At 47.5% G+C, this 19,235-nt stretch overlaps 1 long non-coding RNA gene across 1 annotated transcript; it reads right to left on the bottom strand.

Annotated features, from left to right (window-relative positions):
• Nucleotides 1-6,967: 6,967 nt before the first annotated feature.
• On the bottom strand, nt 6,968-10,138 carry LOC134481493 (uncharacterized). Its single transcript, XR_010057000.1, has 2 exons — nt 9,423-10,138; nt 6,968-8,547 (listed from the first exon to the last, which is right to left on the bottom strand). It is a non-coding gene; the product is annotated as an uncharacterized LOC134481493 (long non-coding RNA).
• Between the last annotated feature and the right edge of the window lie 9,097 nt (nt 10,139-19,235).

Below are 19,235 nucleotides of genomic sequence, written 5' to 3'. Positions count from 1 at the left end.
CCACGCCCTGGCCGCCCACCAGCCCTCATGTCTGGATGAATTTCAAAGCAATGTACAACCATTCATCTCCATCTAGGCTTACTCGTGAGCACCAGATCACTGACTCCAGGGGTCAGCAATTTTCACAGCTGTTTTAAGGTAAATTTTATTCATAATGAAACACACCATTCTGCTGTGCAGGACCATATATACCCAATTCTGTTGCACACCCAGCCTTGGCTAAATCAGGCTTCCATCAACCCACACAGAATATGAGGACGAAGCCCTGGGAGCCCAGGTCTGATAAATTCCCTGTCTGTCTGACATCACAACTGTTGTGAGACTTTTTTCCTCTCTCTGATTCTAGTTTGGCTGTTATGTAACTTCATTGACACAAATAAAATCTTACAATGTGTGCTTTTGCAAAGGCTTTCCCTCAGCATATGGGGTCTGTCTAAGAAAAAAGTTGCTATGTAAAGTCATTTTTCTCTGTTCAATTTTTTAATAATCCAGGAGGTTCTTTTGTTTTTTTGTTTTGTTTTGTTTTGTTTTGTTTTTGTAATTAAGGAGGGAACTCGGGGTTGCACTACTGAGCTACCTCTCTAACCCAGACATTATTCTTAACCACCAAACACTAGATCCCCCAATACACTCTCCATTACATAAGGAAAGGCTGTGGCCAGTGCCTGTGTGCTCACTGGCTTGTCCTTGATCCACTCAAGGTCAACTGGGTTGGGTATAGAGATATCTATGAGGCGGGCCACATTTTCAGTTCCCAGCTTTCACGTTCTGCTGGTAAAAGTCCTCTTTGGACACCTGCACCCCCACCTCAACCCCAGGATTCTTTTAATTCCAAATACTTAGGGCTTGAGCTCTCTTGCCTCCCAGACAGAAGCATGGAGATCTGATAAGCAGCCATTTACACTGGACAACTGATAAGTTACCCTGTAATTGGAGGCCTCCCCCAAGGTGTTCCTCTGTAGGAATTGACTCCTTCTGTCTTTATCTCCCTGCTGGTTGATTCACCCTGAGAGAGAGATTTCACTGATGGACCCCTCAGGAGAGGGAGAGTGAACAGTCCCCACAGATCCCAAGGCTCAGTTCGTCACTCTCAGGGGACACAGGCTTCTTTAAGAGATGTCATAGGTTCCCCTTCAGATTCAAACCCTAGAAGTACCAAAGGCTCTGATGCTGTGGAGGTGACCTGGGAGGTGACAATCACAGAGTGGTCACGTTGGAATAGTAAGCAACCAAGTAAGAAAACGCAAAAGTGGATGTATTGGAAGACCCAAAGGAAGCTACTAGAAAAACCTTCCTACTCCACATAACAAGGGCTGGGAAAGGGGAGAGGGGAGGGCCGCCAATTCAAGGAGCCACTCCCATCATCATCATCATTGAATATTACTCAAGAAGGCCTACGCCAGAAGTATCTTCTCCACACACACCCAGGTTTCTCTTTGGTAAGCCACCTCCCCTGGCCTCCCCCTCCTCCCTCTTTCCCTTCTGCCCACTCCTCTCCCCTCTCCCATTCCCAATGGCTTCTCCATCTCTACTACCCTCTTTTGCCTCTTTTGCTCCCTCTGCCCTCCCATTCTCTCCCCCTTTCCAATCTCTAGGGGGCACTATTTTCTGGGCTGGTGTTATTTGGAATATGCTGAGGGGCATAGCTTCTCCTAGACCTTTTAGTTGCTGACAGAAAGTGAGAAATGGCTTGAGAGGCCTAGAATATTGCTCTTAGCACATCCCTGATGGAAAGAGTGGGCTACTCCTGTCAGAGTGGGTGGGTAGGAGAGAGTCTGGCCATTAGATTGGGTGCTGCTGCGAGCCACCCTACAATAACCTAAGGTTTCGGGCCAGGCCCTGCCCTGCATGACTTCATTTTATAAAATAGTCGTTTGCTTCATTCTGAGTGCGTATGTCAAGGCAGAGTGACTCTAGATTTTGTTTATGCCAAGTAAATAGTCACTATCAGTCCTTCATAGGTCACAAGGCCCAGACTGATAATAATGTATTTACTTAAATAAAATATTCCCACCTGACAACTTATCAAGTTAAGTCAGGAGCTCATGAGTACATGAATGCATCACAGCTATGCCAGGAAGCTAGGCCGAGGCCATCAGGTACATGGGACATACCAACCAACATGGAATTGGAGGGGTATCTAACCATGATGCAACAGTACCCACCTGCTGGCCATCAGACCCTCTGGTGCATGTATCATGATCCCAGTGATTGACAGATAGAAACCCTGCCTCTGTTTCTGGAGCTGCAGCCCCACATGATAACAGATAGTCTTGCTTGATAAGGTCCACTTAAGTCATCCGCCAAGTGCCATTAATCTGGACTTGGTTGCCCCAAAGCAACCTAGTGCTTTGTGATCCACTCCTGCAGAGCTCTGTGGCTGGGCTGTGTTCCACCATTGCTCTGACCCCCTCTGCTCCTGCTCAGCTCTCCAGCTCTCCATCCTGCTTTCAGTAAGACCACTTTAGACCTGCTGTGCTTTAACCCTTTCTGAACCACCCTCTCACCCATGCATGAACCCAGTGTGAGCTGTAACGTATGATCTGAGAGCTGATATTAGTCACTAAGATTGGAATAAAAGAACCTGTGGTTTCAGCAGCTGTTAAGTACCAAGCATGGTTAGGAGGCTTGGTAAATTAAAGCCAAGGAGATGGACATCAAGGGAATTTATTATCATTCAGCAAATTCTGACGCTGTGGAAAGACACAGCTGTCTCTGTTTCTGACGGGTCTCTCATGACAGGGTGCCCTGCTCCTGGAGAGACCACTGAGCTGTGCAAAGCTTGCTTTAGAAACTACTCAGAGTGAAGGAATCTAGGTTTTTCTTGGCTACCTATCAGCATCAGAGACCACCACAAATGGGCTCAGAACTGCCTGCACTCGGCCGTTCTCTTTCCAAACCTGGGATTCCCATACCCTGTCGCCCTCATCCGGTTTCTTCATCCAGAGTAATCCTCATTGGAACAATTAGTTTTCTACAACTTCGTTCCACTTGAGAACCATCTAGAAGATTTAAAAATAAGCGTGCAGATCCCTGGGCTGTGTTCTTGGGAGTCCAAATTCATTACACAAGAGTCTTGTCATTCTTTTCTGACAGCTTGTCAGATGACTCAGGGACAGCAAAACCCTGTCTCATCTTACTCATGTTGTCTCTGCCCTCTTCTCCCCACTATGCATTTGTGTTTCCCAGTAGTGGCCAGCTGTTGATTGGCAGGTGTGACTTTTCACATTAATAGTTTCAGAATCTAACCTTGGAAACCTCCTGTTGTCTCTTAGTTGTTCTGCCTGTGACTGAGACCCAGCATCTTGACCAGTGGTGTCATTGTGCAAACCATGTCCCTGTGTCCTGTGCTACCCCTGGTTGACAGAGGCTTTAGAAAGCAGAACAGGTTGGGTGGGGGTGATCTATATCTAATTAAGAAATAAAGCCACGTTGGGGACTGGCTTCTTATAGGAACCCAGTCTCAGGCCCAAACCAAGCTTTGAACAGGTGGCTTCTCCCTTTCCTTCTCCACCACCCCACCCCATTTTTTACTCTGTAGTTCCTAATTAGAGGAGAAGGTATTGTTGCTGTATGCCATTCCTAACTCAGTCTGCTCTTGGGCTGTTCCCTTACTAAGCCTGTGTAAAGCAGTATAAACAATAATGCCATTTTGACCCATCCTTTCACAGAGGAAGCTAGGCACTCCATCAACAAACCTCATTAAAATGCCGAGCTATACTTAGTCTGACCAGGACATCTCTGTGGGATGTGTGTGTGTGTGTGTGTGTGTGTGTGTGTGTGTGTGTGTGTGTATGAGAGGTGGGGGAAGGTTGAACAAGACCTAACCCCAAACCCAAGAATAAATTCCAACCCCAGTGAAAGGTGGAGGGAGGTTGGTCTGTATTGGGGACATTGTAGATTTTTTTAAATTACATCTATGTCTTAAGGTCACTCTGAACAGAGGAAAAAAACTGTACATGTGTTCACATTTGAGTGACACACCTGAGTTATAGCTTACTAACTATTTCCTTATTCTGTGACAGAGGACAAATAAAGGAGTTTCTACAGAAAAGCTACTGGAGTCTATACAAAACTAATTTGAAAAGTCAAGGACACTTTCAGTCTCCAGGCTTACTTTTTTCTCTTTTGCCAGTGATCTTGTTCTCAGAGCTCAGGTCTTTAATTCTCCTTCAGTCTAGCTCAGATCCAGGCAGAGCGAGAGACTGAGAAAGTCAGAAAGAAAAAAACCCCTCTCCAACGAGCCTGGAGCTTCCCAGGGGGCTGGAAGGACCGGACTCTTAGTCTTACTATGGAAAGATTTCCAAAGCTTAGTCCCTGGAGCTGTGGGGAAGCATCATGGTAGATCATAGATGAGCATCATGGCGGATGAGCATCATGGCGGATGAGCATCATGGCGGATGAGCATCATGGCGGATGAGCATCATGGCGGATGAGCATCATGGCGGATGAGCATCATGGCGGATGAGCATCATGGCGGATGAGCATCATGGCGGATGAGCATCATGGCGGATGAGCATCATGGCGGATGAGCATCATGGCGGATGAGCATCATGGCGGATGAGCATCATGGCGGATGAGCATCATGGCGGATGAGCATCATGGCGGATGAGCATCATGGCGGATGAGCATCATGGCGGATGAGCATCATGGCGGATGAGCATCATGGCGCAGCATCAGCTGAACTGAAGTTATTCTCCCATGAAAGGAATGAGCAGCCTGACTCTGCCTGGTCTATATAGTTGGTTGTTACTTCTGTAGATCTGGGACTGTGATAGCTCCCCACCTTTTCTCCTTCACTACACATCGTATGCTTCTCCCTGATTTTATGCCCCAATGTTTCAGAGTTCCAGAAGACACATAATACTCTTTCTCTTATAATTATATATTTTTTATTCTGAAACTAATTCTTGCTCACTAGAAACATTCAAACAAAATGGCAATGTACTAGTAAAAAAAAAAAATCCAAAGTCTCCCTTATACTACTTCTCTGAGATAGCTAGCCTTAGCTGCTGGGTGGAACACTTCTAGATCCTCCTCTAAGGATGCCCAAACAGCTGTATGAACCATGCTTTTGATTTTGACACCTTTGCACTTAGGGTCTACTTGCTACCCGGAATCTTCTCTTTTCTGTTTCCACACAGCCTCCTGAATGATGATGCACACCTTCTGCTTCTAGCTCCCAGCCACTGCCTTGACCCAGTACCTCTCCCTGACTCCCCAAGCTCCTGCCTAGCCTTAGTATAACATCTCATGCAACAAGAAATCAATTCCTTGTTTTTGTATCTGACTTCTCATTAGAGCACAGATTAGTGGATAAGTGGTAAGAGAGATCCCAGCGGGAGCCACAGCCCCAGGGCTATTCATTTCTATAATCCCCAGGTACACTCAGTAGAGAGTGTAGGTCACTTGGACACCGCTCAGGAGGAAGAATGATTAGAGATATGTTTATCTGGAAGTCAGTGGCTAGTAGTTTCACTTAGACCCCACGAGGAGGTAGGAATCCATTTTATGGATGAGGTGGGTTAGCAGTACAGCTAGGCTTCTGGACACAGGTTGCCTACCTCAGAGCTGCCCTGAGGTGGGGATATGCTGGCACAAGTTCCTGTAGAGGCTGTCTGAATCTAGACATCTGTATGGTAGGGCCGATGGTTTGGAGTAGTGTTGCTGCTCAGCCTAAGCCTAAGGGGTACTGAAGGTGATGGGGGGCCCTGGGGCTTACTGAGATACTGGGACGCAGAGCTTGTGGGATACAGGGAAGCTCTAAGGGTTACTAAAGGTCCTATCTCAGGGTGAAAATCAGCCATTACCTTGCCTTTGCCCTGTGTCATCCTGCAATCAGATGTCTTTATGAATGAGACATCTAGTCTTTGGTGTCAGGATTTAGTGAACCCTCTGTCACTGCAGAAGCTGGCCAGATTAGTCAGGCTGTGTCTTCTCTGAGTCTATTCTGCCCTTTCTCCCCTACCTATTGCTTCCCTGGGCCCTGGGTTGAGGATGTGGAAAAGGCTTTTGATAAATTATATCTGCCAGCAAAAATGACCTGATTTCAAGCCAAATTAAAGTATAAAGGCAGGTTTACTGGGAGCAGCAACCAGTGATTTCACCGACCACACAGGAAGGTGTCAGGGAAGTAGCCATGAAGAGACAGGGAAAGAGGAAAATCGCATGCACAGAGTGAGAAGGTGTGTGGGGGGAGCCAAAATGTCTGGGTTATTTATTGAAGAGCCTCTGTGGGGAGAGGAAGCTCAGCTTCCTGGGCTTGAAAGTTTAGGGTGGAGGGCAGGTTATGCCATCCAGGCCCTGTAACAGGTAGGAACTGAGGGATACTGGGAGAACGTAGAGGTCAGGTCCACTTTAGTATGTAAAATAGGCCCTCAGCTGATTGTCCCAGGTCTGGTACCCAACAGCTTTCACTTTTCTCTGATGGCCATTGCCAAAGTCTTGGCTCCACACGATTCCTACCTCTGTTTGTTACCGGTGGCCTAGCTCTCCCTTTGGCTTCCTAGCCCAGGATCATCTCCAGGCTTCTGTGGGGGCTTGGTTAAAATGAGCCAGGTAGATCTCACCAGAGCATCATGCAATCAGCACGGAGTGTAGAGCTTAGGAATCCGCACTGTAATCAGCTCCTCAGAGTTCTTAGGAACCATCAAGGTCTCCAGCCACCGCATGAGATCATGACACTGGTTTTCTTGGATGCCAGGAAGGAGTCTGGGTTGGTGGCGGTGAGATAAGACTGGTTGAATGAACAGAAACCCAGGCAGGAAGGCATTTCCCTGGCTGAACGCCCTTGGAGCAGAACACTGCCTTCTCACCTCTGGGCCTGCTGTGTTTCCCACCCCCTGTTCTCAAGTGCTCTCTCCTAGCGCAAGCCAACCAGGAAGGCAAGGTTCATGTCCGAAGAGGAAACCTGAGGAAGAACCTGGATGTGGGCCAAAGGAGAGTGAGGAAGTAAGGGAAGATCCTCTTTTTAGGGTTATTAACTCCAAAAAAGTATGAAGGGGCATTTTATTACCATTCAAGAACTTAGGGAGGCTTATTAGACCAGACCAAATAATTGAAGACTGAAGGATGGCTGAAAGGGAGGAGGCGCTCCACATGAGAACCACGAACAGGGGACATTGGATCCTTTCTTCATGTGCTGAGGGGCATGCAGAAGGTCATATCCTGCCTGCTTGGCCAGCCTCCTTGTCCCTACCCAGGGGTAGCTATCTGGTTGGCACGTGCAGGCACAGCTCTTTGCTCAAGTCTGGCTTGGGCCCCAAGAGGAGTTGCGAGAGGAAGGAAAGGTGTGTTGGGGATTGGATGGGAGTAGAAGGCAGTGTCTAGCAGGTTGGGCAGCCCTTCTATGGAGTTCCCTTCCTCTGTGAGGTCCCTGTGTGTGCCAATTGCCTCCATGGTCCATACTCACACATCTAGAAAGGTGACTGGCTGCCAACTTTCTAGTGCATTACCACACTTCCCCAGGAGCCTCCCACATGACTCACAGGCCTGTCATGGGGCCAAGCTGAACAACCCAAATGTCACTGGAGCGTTGACGGTCTTGTTGGGGAAAGCTCCCAACTTACAACAGGTGTTCTGGTCCAATTGGCCAGATCTGTGAGGTGTTTCCCTTTAGCCCTGTGGCTTCTATGGTCGCCTTGGTCCCCACTGGGACTCTGACCTCTCACACACTTAGCTCAGGCTCCTGTGAAGAAGGAGACTGTGAGGACCATTTCTCAGCACATTGAACCATAATTCTCTCTCCATCTCTCTGTCTCTCTGTCTCTCTCCATCTCTCCGTCTCTCTCTGTCTCTGTCTCTCTCTGTCTCTCTGTCTCTCTGTCTCTCTCTGTCTCTGTCTCTGTCTCTCTCTCTCTCTCTCTCTCTCTCTGTGTGTGTGTGTGTGTGTGTGTGTGTGTGTGTGTGTGTGTGTGTGTGTATCCCAGCACCTTCAGCCTTCAGGAGGACCACAGGAAGGGCGTCTGTTGTCACCTTGTAGAGTGGCCTGGAATTGTATGCATGAGGTGATGAAAGAATGACTCAAACTCAGTCACAAGTGACTAAGAATAGAAGCTGGGGTCTGTCAGGTGTACGTTCAAGGGTTCCTGAGTCACAGGTAACCTCAGATAAGTTCTCGAGTCACTGGGTTCTCCTTCTTCAAGATGGGTAGATGACCCGTGGCTCTCCGAAGTGTGGCAGCAGACAGCAGGGGAGAGGCTGGGTGCTAAATGTTCTTCTTTGAGCTTCTAGCCTGTGAAGCCACAACATTGTTATCTCTGTGTCACACTTAGCCACAGCCTGGCAAAGTCCTTCCTTTTAGTAGTTGGGAAAGTGACAGTTGTAGGCAGGGCTGGATGTCCTGACAGTGACCCTCAGCCCATCAAGCTTCCTGCTCAGGATCCTGGAGATTGGTTCCCATGTTCTGTCTCATACAGTGCCTATAAAAGCGGTTGTTTCTTCTCATCTGCTGCTCTCCCAGACGCCATGCTGTGCCCTCTGCTCACCTCCATCCGCAGTCCTCCTTTGCCCCTCAGAGCATCCGTTCACGCTGTCTTTCCAGTGCCACTTTTGCCACATGAAAGAATGGAGACTTGAGTTGGTTCTGAGACTCACACAGGGTCGTGTAGTTGGGGAATGTTTGGGGCACTATTGTGTCCATCAACTAAGGTGCCTATGGGAGGCCAGGTCCTTCTCCTGGGGCCATGTATGACCCAGTGGCTGTGGAGTCAGGATTCTCAGGACCCAGGAATGAGGCACAACTAATGTTGGAAGAGGTGGGTCATCCACTCACTCACTCACTCACTCACTCACTCACTCACTCACTCACTCATTAACTCATTCATTTACTCATTCATTAATTAATTTAGTCATTTAGTCATTCAGTCATTCACTTACTCAGTCATTAACTCATTCACTCATTCAGTCATTCACTCACTCATTAACTCATTCATTCACTTACTCATTCAGTCATTCACTTACTCATTCAGTCATTTAGTCATTTACTTATTCAGTCACTCATTCAGTCATTCAGTCATTTCTCACTCACTCATTCACTCATTCACTCACTCATTCACTCATTCACTTATACTCATTCACTCACTCATTCACTCATTCACTCACTCATTCACTCATTCACTCACTCATTTACTCATTCATTCACTCATTCACTTACTCATTCACTCATTCACTTACTCATTCACTCACTCATTCACTCACTTACTCATTCACTTACTCACTCACTCACTCATTCACTCACTTGCTCATGTTCTCACTTATCAGTTAAGCCTTGTTTTTCTGCTATGTTTAGGATCTATACTAGCTGTGTAGACATAGTACTGAACTACACACAAGAGCTTGAAGGCTGGGGCATTGTCCAGGGGCAGGAAGCAGGAACTGTGTGACAGTTGCAACAATAGCTATGAAGACTGAAAGACACTTACATTTTGGAGACAAGGATGTCCCTCCAGGAGATCCTGAGGTGAGGTCTAGGCTTGAGACCATGCATAAAGGGGTCCCTGCAAAGCAGGCTGAGGTTATGTGATAGGGATGTTCCCAGTGGCCATTGGGGGTGATGACGAAGTAACTGAGCACTCTGCTTCTGTGTGCTCAGTCCACCCCAGCCTCTCACCTTTGATCCTCTTTGTGGTCTAAGCCCTTGTGATCCGGGCTCGTCCCCACAGGCCTCAGCTCCCATTTCCTCTCTGGTAGGCAGCCCTGGGTATGGGCGCCATTGCAGCTGCTCTGCCCATTGCCCTGTCATCTCTGTGGCTCATTCCCTTGGGTGGTAACTGGAGAAGAGGTGGCAGGTGAAGCCGTGAGGAACATCCTGGCACTGGATCTGTCCTGGAGAGCATGGGAAGCCTTTGTCCTGGTGGCCTGTAATGAGTTTCAGGAGAGAGCTTCAATATTTGATGCAAACAGAGTCAACAAAGGATGTGGAGGACCATTGTGAGCTCACCAAAGAGGAGCTAATCCTCCTTATCGAAAGGGATTCAAGAGCCTGGAGGGTGCTGGGGGTGTTGCTGTGTGCCAGCAATTGTGGGAAATAATGGTGCAGAAGGGACACAAACCCTCCACTGAGAGAGGCAGTGAAGGCGCTCCCTGGGAGGTAGGGGTCATCGAAAAGGGATAGCACCTGTCTCAGCCCAGAGATGCAGGCAGCATTTCCTGCACCCCTACGCCCCCTGGGCTCCGTCTGGACCAGCAGCTCTCCCTGTGAAATCTGAATTGTCTTATCAGCTCCCCCTTGCTTGGGTCACTTGTGTCTGGATATGCAAATGAGAATGAAGGTCAGCTAGGCCTCCTGGGCCTTTCTCCCTTCTACCTCCCTCCAGTTCTTTCTCTTTCCTGATCTCCTTCAGATCTGGGGACCAAGAAAATGGAGAACAGCTGTGCTTGTAGGCTATTAGCATAAAGAGATTGTGTCTATTCTTAGTTCTTTCCTTCAAATGTGGCTGCTCATCTCACTGACACGAAAATGTTCGGTTCAGTCACCAGGATGGAGTTTTTGCTGGAGGTAGCTGGTAGAGGGGTTTCCCTAGATCCTTTCCAAGTGTGGGTAACAGTGGGAGTGGACTAGACCATAGGGAGAGTAGAGATCTCCACTCCTCAAGCTTTTCTTCACATTAGCTCTGGGGATCCTGCTAGAATTGCCTCATTTCTAGATTCTCTTTGGTGTTCAAAATTTGGGGGTTGCAAATAAAGAGAAAACTGTAGATGGTTTACATAAATTTGTGTAATATGGTATCATTTGCTTGGGGAGGATTATTCTGGTTTGTAGAAACTTCCCGATTCAATGTGCTCCTTCCTATAACTTCCTCTTTGTTGCTAACTTTCTTTGGATTTAAATTTTTTAGTGTATGTTTGTTATAAGGCAAAGTCTTATCTTGGGCTGGCTTTGAACTCACGATGCCTCCCGAGTGCTGAGGTTATAGGGATGTACCACCCTGTCAGACTCCTTCTGATTCACCCCTAGCTTCCTGAGATGTCATGTGTCTCCCCATCTGTAGGAAAAGAGGGCAGTAGAGCCATGATGAAGGAAAAGGGAGAGGATGAGAATGAGTGTAGATGTCTGAGCTGGAGAAGGGCAGGATAGCTGTCTGTGGCCCTGAGCAGTCCCACGAATTCCCTCCAGTTCTGGGATGGCCCAAGAACCCTGAGGCATGGGGGATGTTCTCAGAACACATTCCTCTTCCCAGAGGCAGCCACCCAGCAAGAACCGTAAGAGCTCAACCGTAAGGCTGCACTGGGGTAGAGATTGGTCTCTGTCTTAGATCCAGAGCCCAGCTTCAGGGAGAAGCAGCTGGCTTTATGAGAGCGCTCCAAACCAGTCCACAAGACCCCTGTCCTGGCAGTAGACAAGGACTCTCTCCCGGGGTAGAGGGGTGGAAAAAGCTCTGGTCCCTTTCGTAGGAAAGGACTGGAAATGGATCTGGTTTTTTTTTTTTTTTTTTTTTTTTTTTCCTATTTAGAGCCAATGATCATTGTATGGAAGATAAATGAGTCTGCTTTCAGCTGAAAGGGAACACCTGCTAGAAGGTCCCTGCCTGCTGAAGGGCTTGTTCCAGCCTCACCATCTTTGCCTCCTCTGGCTTCGTAAGAGCATCTCAAAGTCCTCCTTCCATCTCAGGGTTAGGGTCAGGGTTAGGGTTAGGTAGGGTTAGGGTTAGGGCTAGGGTTAGGGTTAGGGTTAGGGTTAGGGTCAGGGTCAGGGTCAGGGTTAGGATTAGGGTTAGGGTTAGGGTTAGGGTCAGGGTTAGGGTTAGGGTTAGGGTTAGGATCAGGGTTAGGGTTGGGGTTAGGGTTAGGGTTAGGGTTAGGGTTAGGCTTATTACGGTATGGTTTAGGGTTTCGGTTAGGGTTGGCGTTAGGTGTCATAGCTATTATTTGTAAGCTTCTCTACTATTTTAACCATTATTAATGTTAACACCCTACCAAAGCAATACTCTCCTCCTAAAATGTGTCTTAAGCTACCTTTCTCTATTGTCTGGATAGATTTCTTCCCCAGTGTGTCAGGTCCTTTGTGTTATGGGTGCCGCCTTCCTTTTCACCTGCACTGTCTGGTTTTATGTCAACTTGACACAAACTGGAGTCGTTAGAGAGGAAGGAGCCTCGTTTGAGAAAAATGCCTTCATAAGATTCAGCTGCAATAATATCTTCTTAATTACTGAGTAACCTCCGAGGGCCCAGCCCATTGTGTGTGGTGCCATCCTTAGCCTGATGGTCTTGGGTTCTATAGAAAGCAAGCTGAGCAAGCCAGGGGAAGCAAGCCAGTAAGTAACATCCCTCCATGGCCTCTGCACCAGCCCCTGCCTCTAGGTTCCTCCCTGTTCTGACTTCCTTCAGTGTTGAACATCAATACGGAAGTATAAGCCACATACATCCTTTTCTCCACAACTTGCCTTTCTGGTCATGGTGTTTCGTTGCAGCAATAGAAACCCTAGCTAGGACATCACTTCTCAGCTGGCCTTGTCTTTCTTCCTTCTGTTCCTATCCTCAAGGCTCCTCTCCCCTGTCTGGAGCCTGCGTAACAACTTTATACCTCAGTTCCTTTGCTCCTGTTTGCTCTCTCCAGGGATTTGTGAAGGCCAGTGTCTCCTCACCTTGCGAGGGATTTACAATGATACTCCCTGCTCCCAGAATCCCCCTTTAGCTCCCAGCCTAGGTCCCCTGTCTTCTTTATGTGGTGACCTATCTACTCTGTGTTCCATATAGACAGAGACGGTTTCTGTCACAGAATATTAGAACATAGCAGATGATAAAGATAGATATATATTACACTTTAAATCATTTATTTTTATTATTTTTAGTTATATGCATGTGTGCACATCTTCGGGTGGGTATGTCAATGTGAGTTCAGGTGCCTGTGAAGGCCAGAGGTGTTGGATCTTCTGGAGTTGGAGTTGTAAACAATTGTGAACTATCCAATGTGGGTGCTGGGAATTGAACTTGGGTCCTCTGGAAGATCAGTAAGTACACTTAACTGCTGCTGGGTCATCTCTCTAGGACTGCCCTCCCCCACCCCAAGTCCTTTTTGAGACAATGTCTTGTTATTTTTAACCCAGGCAAGCCTTGAAATTATGATCCCCTGCCCCACCCTTCCAGTGCTGTAATTTTCAGCATGCATCTAGGGAGGAAGACTTGTTGAATGAATGGAAAAGTGTGAATGAACCGGGACAGGCAGCAGATCGTAGATTGTGGAGTCAGAGAGTTCGAGTGGTGGCCCTGCCATTCACTGATGGACAGTCACAGGCAAGTTTTGCACCTCTCTCAGCCTCTGTTCCTTCCTTGACAGGAAGAATAATATCTTCCATATTGACAATTAATCCCAGCACCTTCTTGGTGTCTGCCAGTGTCTGGCAGTAGCAGGAGCTCATCAAATGGTCGTCATGATGTAATAAGCACATGGTTCTTCCTAAGTAAACTGTACCAGGATCTGTTCTGCCCCAGAGAGCCAGGTTACTGAATGACACAGACATCTGCAAGCCATGAACAAATCACAGTGGGTTTATACTACCAAATGTAGCGAGTACAAAGTAGTGAGGCCAGTGAGTTCTGGACTCTAACCACTGGACTTTACAGTCTGTAGATCTCTCACACCCAGCTCACTTCACCACTTCCCAAGCAGTTGAGGTCAGCAGGGCAGGTCTCTGAGCTGCTTCCTTTTTATGATAGGAGAGCTGAGGCTGAGGACCTGGTGCAGGGTAACGCTTCTCCATTGTTCTGCCTGACTCCTAGCACGTAACCCTGTGGGGCCCTGCATGGTTTCTGGAACACTAGCTCCAGGGCATTCTGCCTTGTGCATGCTTCCTGCTCCAGCTCTTATGTGCTAAACCTTCTGTTAGTCTATGTAAAAAAAAAAAAACAAAAAAAACAACCACATGAAGTTAGGAGAGAAAAGCAGAGTGCTACACAGCTGGGCTTTGAGTCTCTCAATTCCGAGGCTGATTAGTTGGTGAGCCAGGGAGGGGTTCAGCCCTGCTATACACCAGCTGTGCAACTGCAGGAAGTTACATAGCTTCTCTGTGCCCCACTTCCCTCACCTGCTTGTCAGAAGTATGATACGCCTAGTTCATGGCACTTGTGAGGCCTGCTCACAACAGCACCTGGTGCACAAACCTCAGAGCGCATTTGATTCCCAAATTACCTCCTTAATCCCAGACCTGGGGTTCTTTTTCCATAACCATGGTACAAAAGCTCATGGCTTCTCAATCACCAGCATGTTCAATATGTGTATGTGTATGTGTTTGTGTGTGTGTGTGTGTGTGTGTGTGTGTGTGTCTGTGTGTGTGTGTGTGTGTGATCTTTATAGAGCCTTGTGAAATCAGCAAGCAGTAGTCATCACTCCTTCAGAGCGGAAAACTGAAACTGGGAAGAAAGAGCCTATTCAAGGTCACACAGTTGTGATTTAGCAAGTGGCTGCTTTGCTCATGACTCCGTAGGTAAGTCCCTGCTCATATCTACTCTGAAATAGGATGTATTTGTTAGCCTTTTCTAGATTTGCAACTCCACTAAATTTCCCCTGATCATGGACTATGAATGTAAGCGAGACCAAGGTTCCTGGAGATTTAGCACGAGGAAGCATAGCAGGTCCACCTGGAGTTCCCTGCAGCCAACTGGTGGCCTCTCCTTTCCAGAAAGAGCTGTTTTCGAGAGCAACAGTTGTGGACCCAGGACTGTGCCAGAAGTCCCAGGGAGAGGTGAGGCAAGGAGAAATTCTCATAATGGGGTCTGAGGTCTAGTTTGGAAGAGGGAAGCTGTATCCTCTCGGGGCTGGGATTCTCTGGTTTGTGGTCTGAGATTCTGAGAAGCTGTGAGTATGAATCATGCTCTGGTTTCATTGCTCACCAGAGGATTAAAATCTCAGAACTATCCAGGTGTGAAGATAAGAAAAGAATCCATAAAGATGTTCATTTGTTTTGCTCATTCATTCATTCATTCATTCATTCATGCATGCATGCATGCACACATTCATTCATTCAGCATTCATCCATTTAGCCTTCTTCATCCATCCATCCATCTATCCATTCATTCAGCATTCATTCATTCATCTATTCATTCATCTATTCATTCATTCAGCCTTCTTCATCCATCCATCTATTTGTTCATCCATTCAGCCTTCATTCATCCATCCATCTACTCATTCATTCATTCATTCATCTATTCATCCATCCATTCATTCATTTAGCCTTCAATCATTCATTCATTCATCTATTCATTCATTCATTCAGCCTTCTTCATCCATCCATTTGTTCATCCATTCAGCCTTCATCCATCCATCCATCCATCCATCCATCCATCCATCTACTCATTCATTCATTTGTTCATCCTTCTTCATCCATCCATCTATTCATTCATTTAGCCTTCAATCATTCATTCATTCATCTATTCATTTATCATGCTCTTTCTGGCAGTGGAGATCCCAGGCTATGGCTGAAGCCACAAACATTTATTTATTTTTCATTAGAAAATGTTAATTTCTGTAATCAAACCCAAATAGCTAGCACCTTACATACTAAACACAATGTATTATTCCTCACGAATAGACTTAAAACCAGTGCCCCCCAAAACAGGAGTGTAGGGGTGTATGTCTTTAATCCCAGCATTTGAGGGACAGAGCCAGGCCGATCTCTGTGAGTTTGAGGACAGCCTGGTCTATGTAGAAAGTTCCAGGACAGGCAGAGCTACACAGAGAGACTCTGTCTCAACAAAACTAAACTAAACTAAATGCTCCCATAACTGCTTCTCACAACCATGTTTTGGGCGCCTACTATATGCTAGGCATGCCACACACAGGCCTGTGTGACACCTATGATCTGGGTGCGGTGTAGGTTTTGAAACTGGAATATTTGAGTCATGAAAAGGGCTATTTGCTAACACCCACCTCAGATACAATGTTTCATGATAAAATGACCTCACCACCAGCTGGAGGGCCACAGCATTCCCACTCAGCCTAGCCGTCTCCCCTGCCTCTCCAGTTACCTTGTTCATCCCCTCCCTTCTCCTGATCCCCTCTGACATTTTGGGTCCACTGCTGCCTAGATTTTATATTTAGGTTTTTGCATTGTCATTTATGTTTTTGATCCATAAGTAAGAAAATCCCATTTAGTTTTTCTTGACCTGGACTTGACTGCAGTGTTCTACAATGTGTCTTCTTCCTCCGCCTCTGAAGGTTGCCGCACCCACTCATACCCACAGAGTGGAATTCTGCTGTGGAGTGCCTCACATTTTATGTAACCTGCTTTTCTTCAGAAGGTTATCTAGGTTATTTCCAGTTTTATTTTTCCTTTCTTTCTTTTTCTATTACAAACAATGCCACACAGAAAAATTCCGATCCTGTCCTTTGATGAACCCGGCAGGAGTATATGTGTCCTGGGTGTGATTGCTGTGCCTTTGGGCCTATCTTGTTTAATATAAACAAAAGGTAGTTGTGCCTGTTTCCATTTCAAACTGAAGGGTGCAGGCAGCCGGAGAGATGGCTCAGCGGTTAAGAGTACTTGTGGCTCTTGCGGAAGACCAAGATTCAGTTCCCAGCACCCATGTGGTGGCTTACAACCATGCAAGTATGGTTCCAGGCGATCTGACTCCCTCTCCTGAACTCCATGGGCACCAGGCACTCACCCATGGAAAGTAAACAAACCTTTCAAAAGAAAACCAAACAAAACTGAAGGAAATTCTTCCGAAGGACTACTTTGGGCCTAGTTAAAGGGGGCTCCAAGGTTTTGACTGACCAGAAAGTCCTGAGACTTAACCTTGGGAGATAGCTAAGTGTGCATTTACATGGTAATTCACAGAGTGCGGCACACTCCTGATAGTCTATCTCAGAGCTGAGCCTCTGAGGCTGGAAAAGCTGTTATTGACTGACCTTTAGGGGACTCTGACTCAGGAGAGCCGAGGATGACTGTGGTGCTCCTGCCTTGATGGAAGCTTGGTGTTTGTGCCACAGCACGTGGGCCTGGAGAGATTCATGCTTGTCCCCTCTCTCAAATTAGAATTCAGTCCCTCAGCCTTGGCATCAAGGGCGTGGCGAAGTCCTGGTGCATCCTGATCACATGCCTCTCTACTTTTTCCTCCTCTCCCTCCCCTCCCTTCCTTCTAACAATTGTTATTTTCCTTCCTTATAATTTTTGGTTGAGTAATACATTCAAAGACCTAGAAGTTCAAAACGAAGGATTATACTCTGGAAAGACTTGATCCTACTTGCCCAGAGTCTTCCCTGAAAGGTAGCCCACTTTTTCTAATTTCTCACCTATCCTCCTAAATTCTCTTTATGTAGAAGCTGTTATGCAAACTTTCTATGGTAGACTAGATAAGGAATTATATACATGATCCTGTCACTGAACTCCAGTACACCCTGGATTAAGAATAGCTGTGTAGGGCCGGGAGAGATGGCCCAGTGGTTAAGAGCACTGGCTGCCTTTTCAGAAGTCCTGAGTTCAATTCCCAGCAACCACATAGTGGCTCACAACCCTCTGTAATGGGACCTGATGTCCTGTTGGCAGTCAGCTGTGGGGAGAGGAGGAGTCGGTTTTCTCTAGGGATGCAGCATCCAGAGAGGTTGCCCAGGCTCCAGTAGATGCGTCTGTACTCAGACATATACAGGCAGCCCTAGATAGACTCAAGGGGGTTTAAAGGGAGAACACATTAAGTTACGAGGGAAAGGTAGGGCTGGGACATGGGGAAGGTGTGGGAAGCCAGAGACTTGGATTTCATCAAAAATGGGCACATGGCATTCTCAAAAGAACAGAAATGGCGAGAAAAGGCGATGAGGTTTTGGTCTTAATAGAATCCATTTATGTAGATACTTAAAAAAACTAGATGTGTAGTAGTCCATTGTCTCCCACTCATATTCATTTATCCCCTACTGTCCAGCAGTCTATAAAGCTGAGGGCTAAGGGGAGGGTTTCGGTTGGTGACTCCCAACGTGTCCACCCTAGCGATTGGGAGCCTGAGGCAGAAGAATATCAAGTTCAAGGCTGCGGATCAATAACTACGACACAAGACAAAACCGTCAGACCCTCACAGATCAAAACAAAAATAAAAGCAGGCCCTGCCTTCCAGGAGAGGAAGCAGAGCAAGCAGTACTAAGTGCTACTCCTTCCAGAGAGCCAATGGCTCCTCCACATTGCTCTGAACGGGTGGGGGTGGGGGGTAGGGGGGTGGGGAGCGAGGGAGTGGGGGTGGAGTGGGAGGGGTTGCAGGAGCGCGCGAGCGCGGCGTGGGGAGGGGTACATTAAAGCCACAGAAGTCCCCTTCTGGCTCTCTTGTCCCAGCAGAGCTGATGCTGGTTACTGTGATGTGAGAGAGTAGGGAGGCTGCAGGCCTCGGCCAGACTTTGGCTACACACAAGGCTGCTTTTGGGTGCCAGAGGCTGGGGTGGGACTGCAAGCAGAGTCTGAGAAGCTGTTCGAGGCTGAGGGATAGATGGCCCACCAACTGGGCGCAGTAGGAAGGCTCCGTTGTGTGGGAGCAAACAGCAGGAGAAACGGGCATTTTCCCAAGTCCCTGGAAATAGAGGGCGGGCAGGGCCTAGCGTCCAAGCCTGGTTTGTTTGGTGATAAGATTTGGCTTTGATTTTTACCCAGGCCTCAAGGATACATTGCCACAGGAGTCCTGGGCTGAGTTCTTACCCTTGAGCAGCAGCCCAGGGTGCTCCCCTTGAACAGGCTGTGGAGAGCAGGATCAACAGATCCTGTTGACACAGGTCTTTTTCTTGAAACGATGGCTATGAGGAGGGCTTAGGATATGATGCCACCACCCCCAACTTGGGCCTCCAGTGGGAGCTGCTATGGTGGGCTGAAGTTCCTGTGCCTGCTGGCATGGGCCAGTGTCCGACTCAGGGTCGTAGTCGGGCTGCAATGGCTGACCGGGACCCTTATTGTCAACTCAGTTCACTCAGCCCTGCGGATCGACCAGCACATCTCCCGGTTATAACAGGATATTTGTGAGTCTCCAGGCCCACGGGTCCCTGCTCCCATTTGGAATATTTAGTCTGTACAGAGCCTTTCCTTCAAGCTGCAGCATGTCCAGCAGGGCGAGGCCAGAGCTCCATCTAGCTGAGAGCTCATTGCTTTCTCAAGAGCACCTCGTGAGGAGATGCGTCCTCAGGAGGGCTCGCCTCTAATGTCGGATGCTGTTGTTGCTGTCTTGAAATCTTAATTTTCGAACAATCTCATTTCATTACATGGTCCTGGAAATGATGCAGCTTTTATTACCTGCGACACTGTTGACATGTCAGAATATGCTGATACGTT

Source organism: Rattus norvegicus, chromosome 13 (assembly GCF_036323735.1).
Source record: "Rattus norvegicus strain BN/NHsdMcwi chromosome 13, GRCr8, whole genome shotgun sequence".
Classification (NCBI taxonomy): Eukaryota; Metazoa; Chordata; class Mammalia; order Rodentia; family Muridae; genus Rattus; species Rattus norvegicus.
This window is presented reverse-complemented; position numbering and strand designations above follow the sequence as displayed.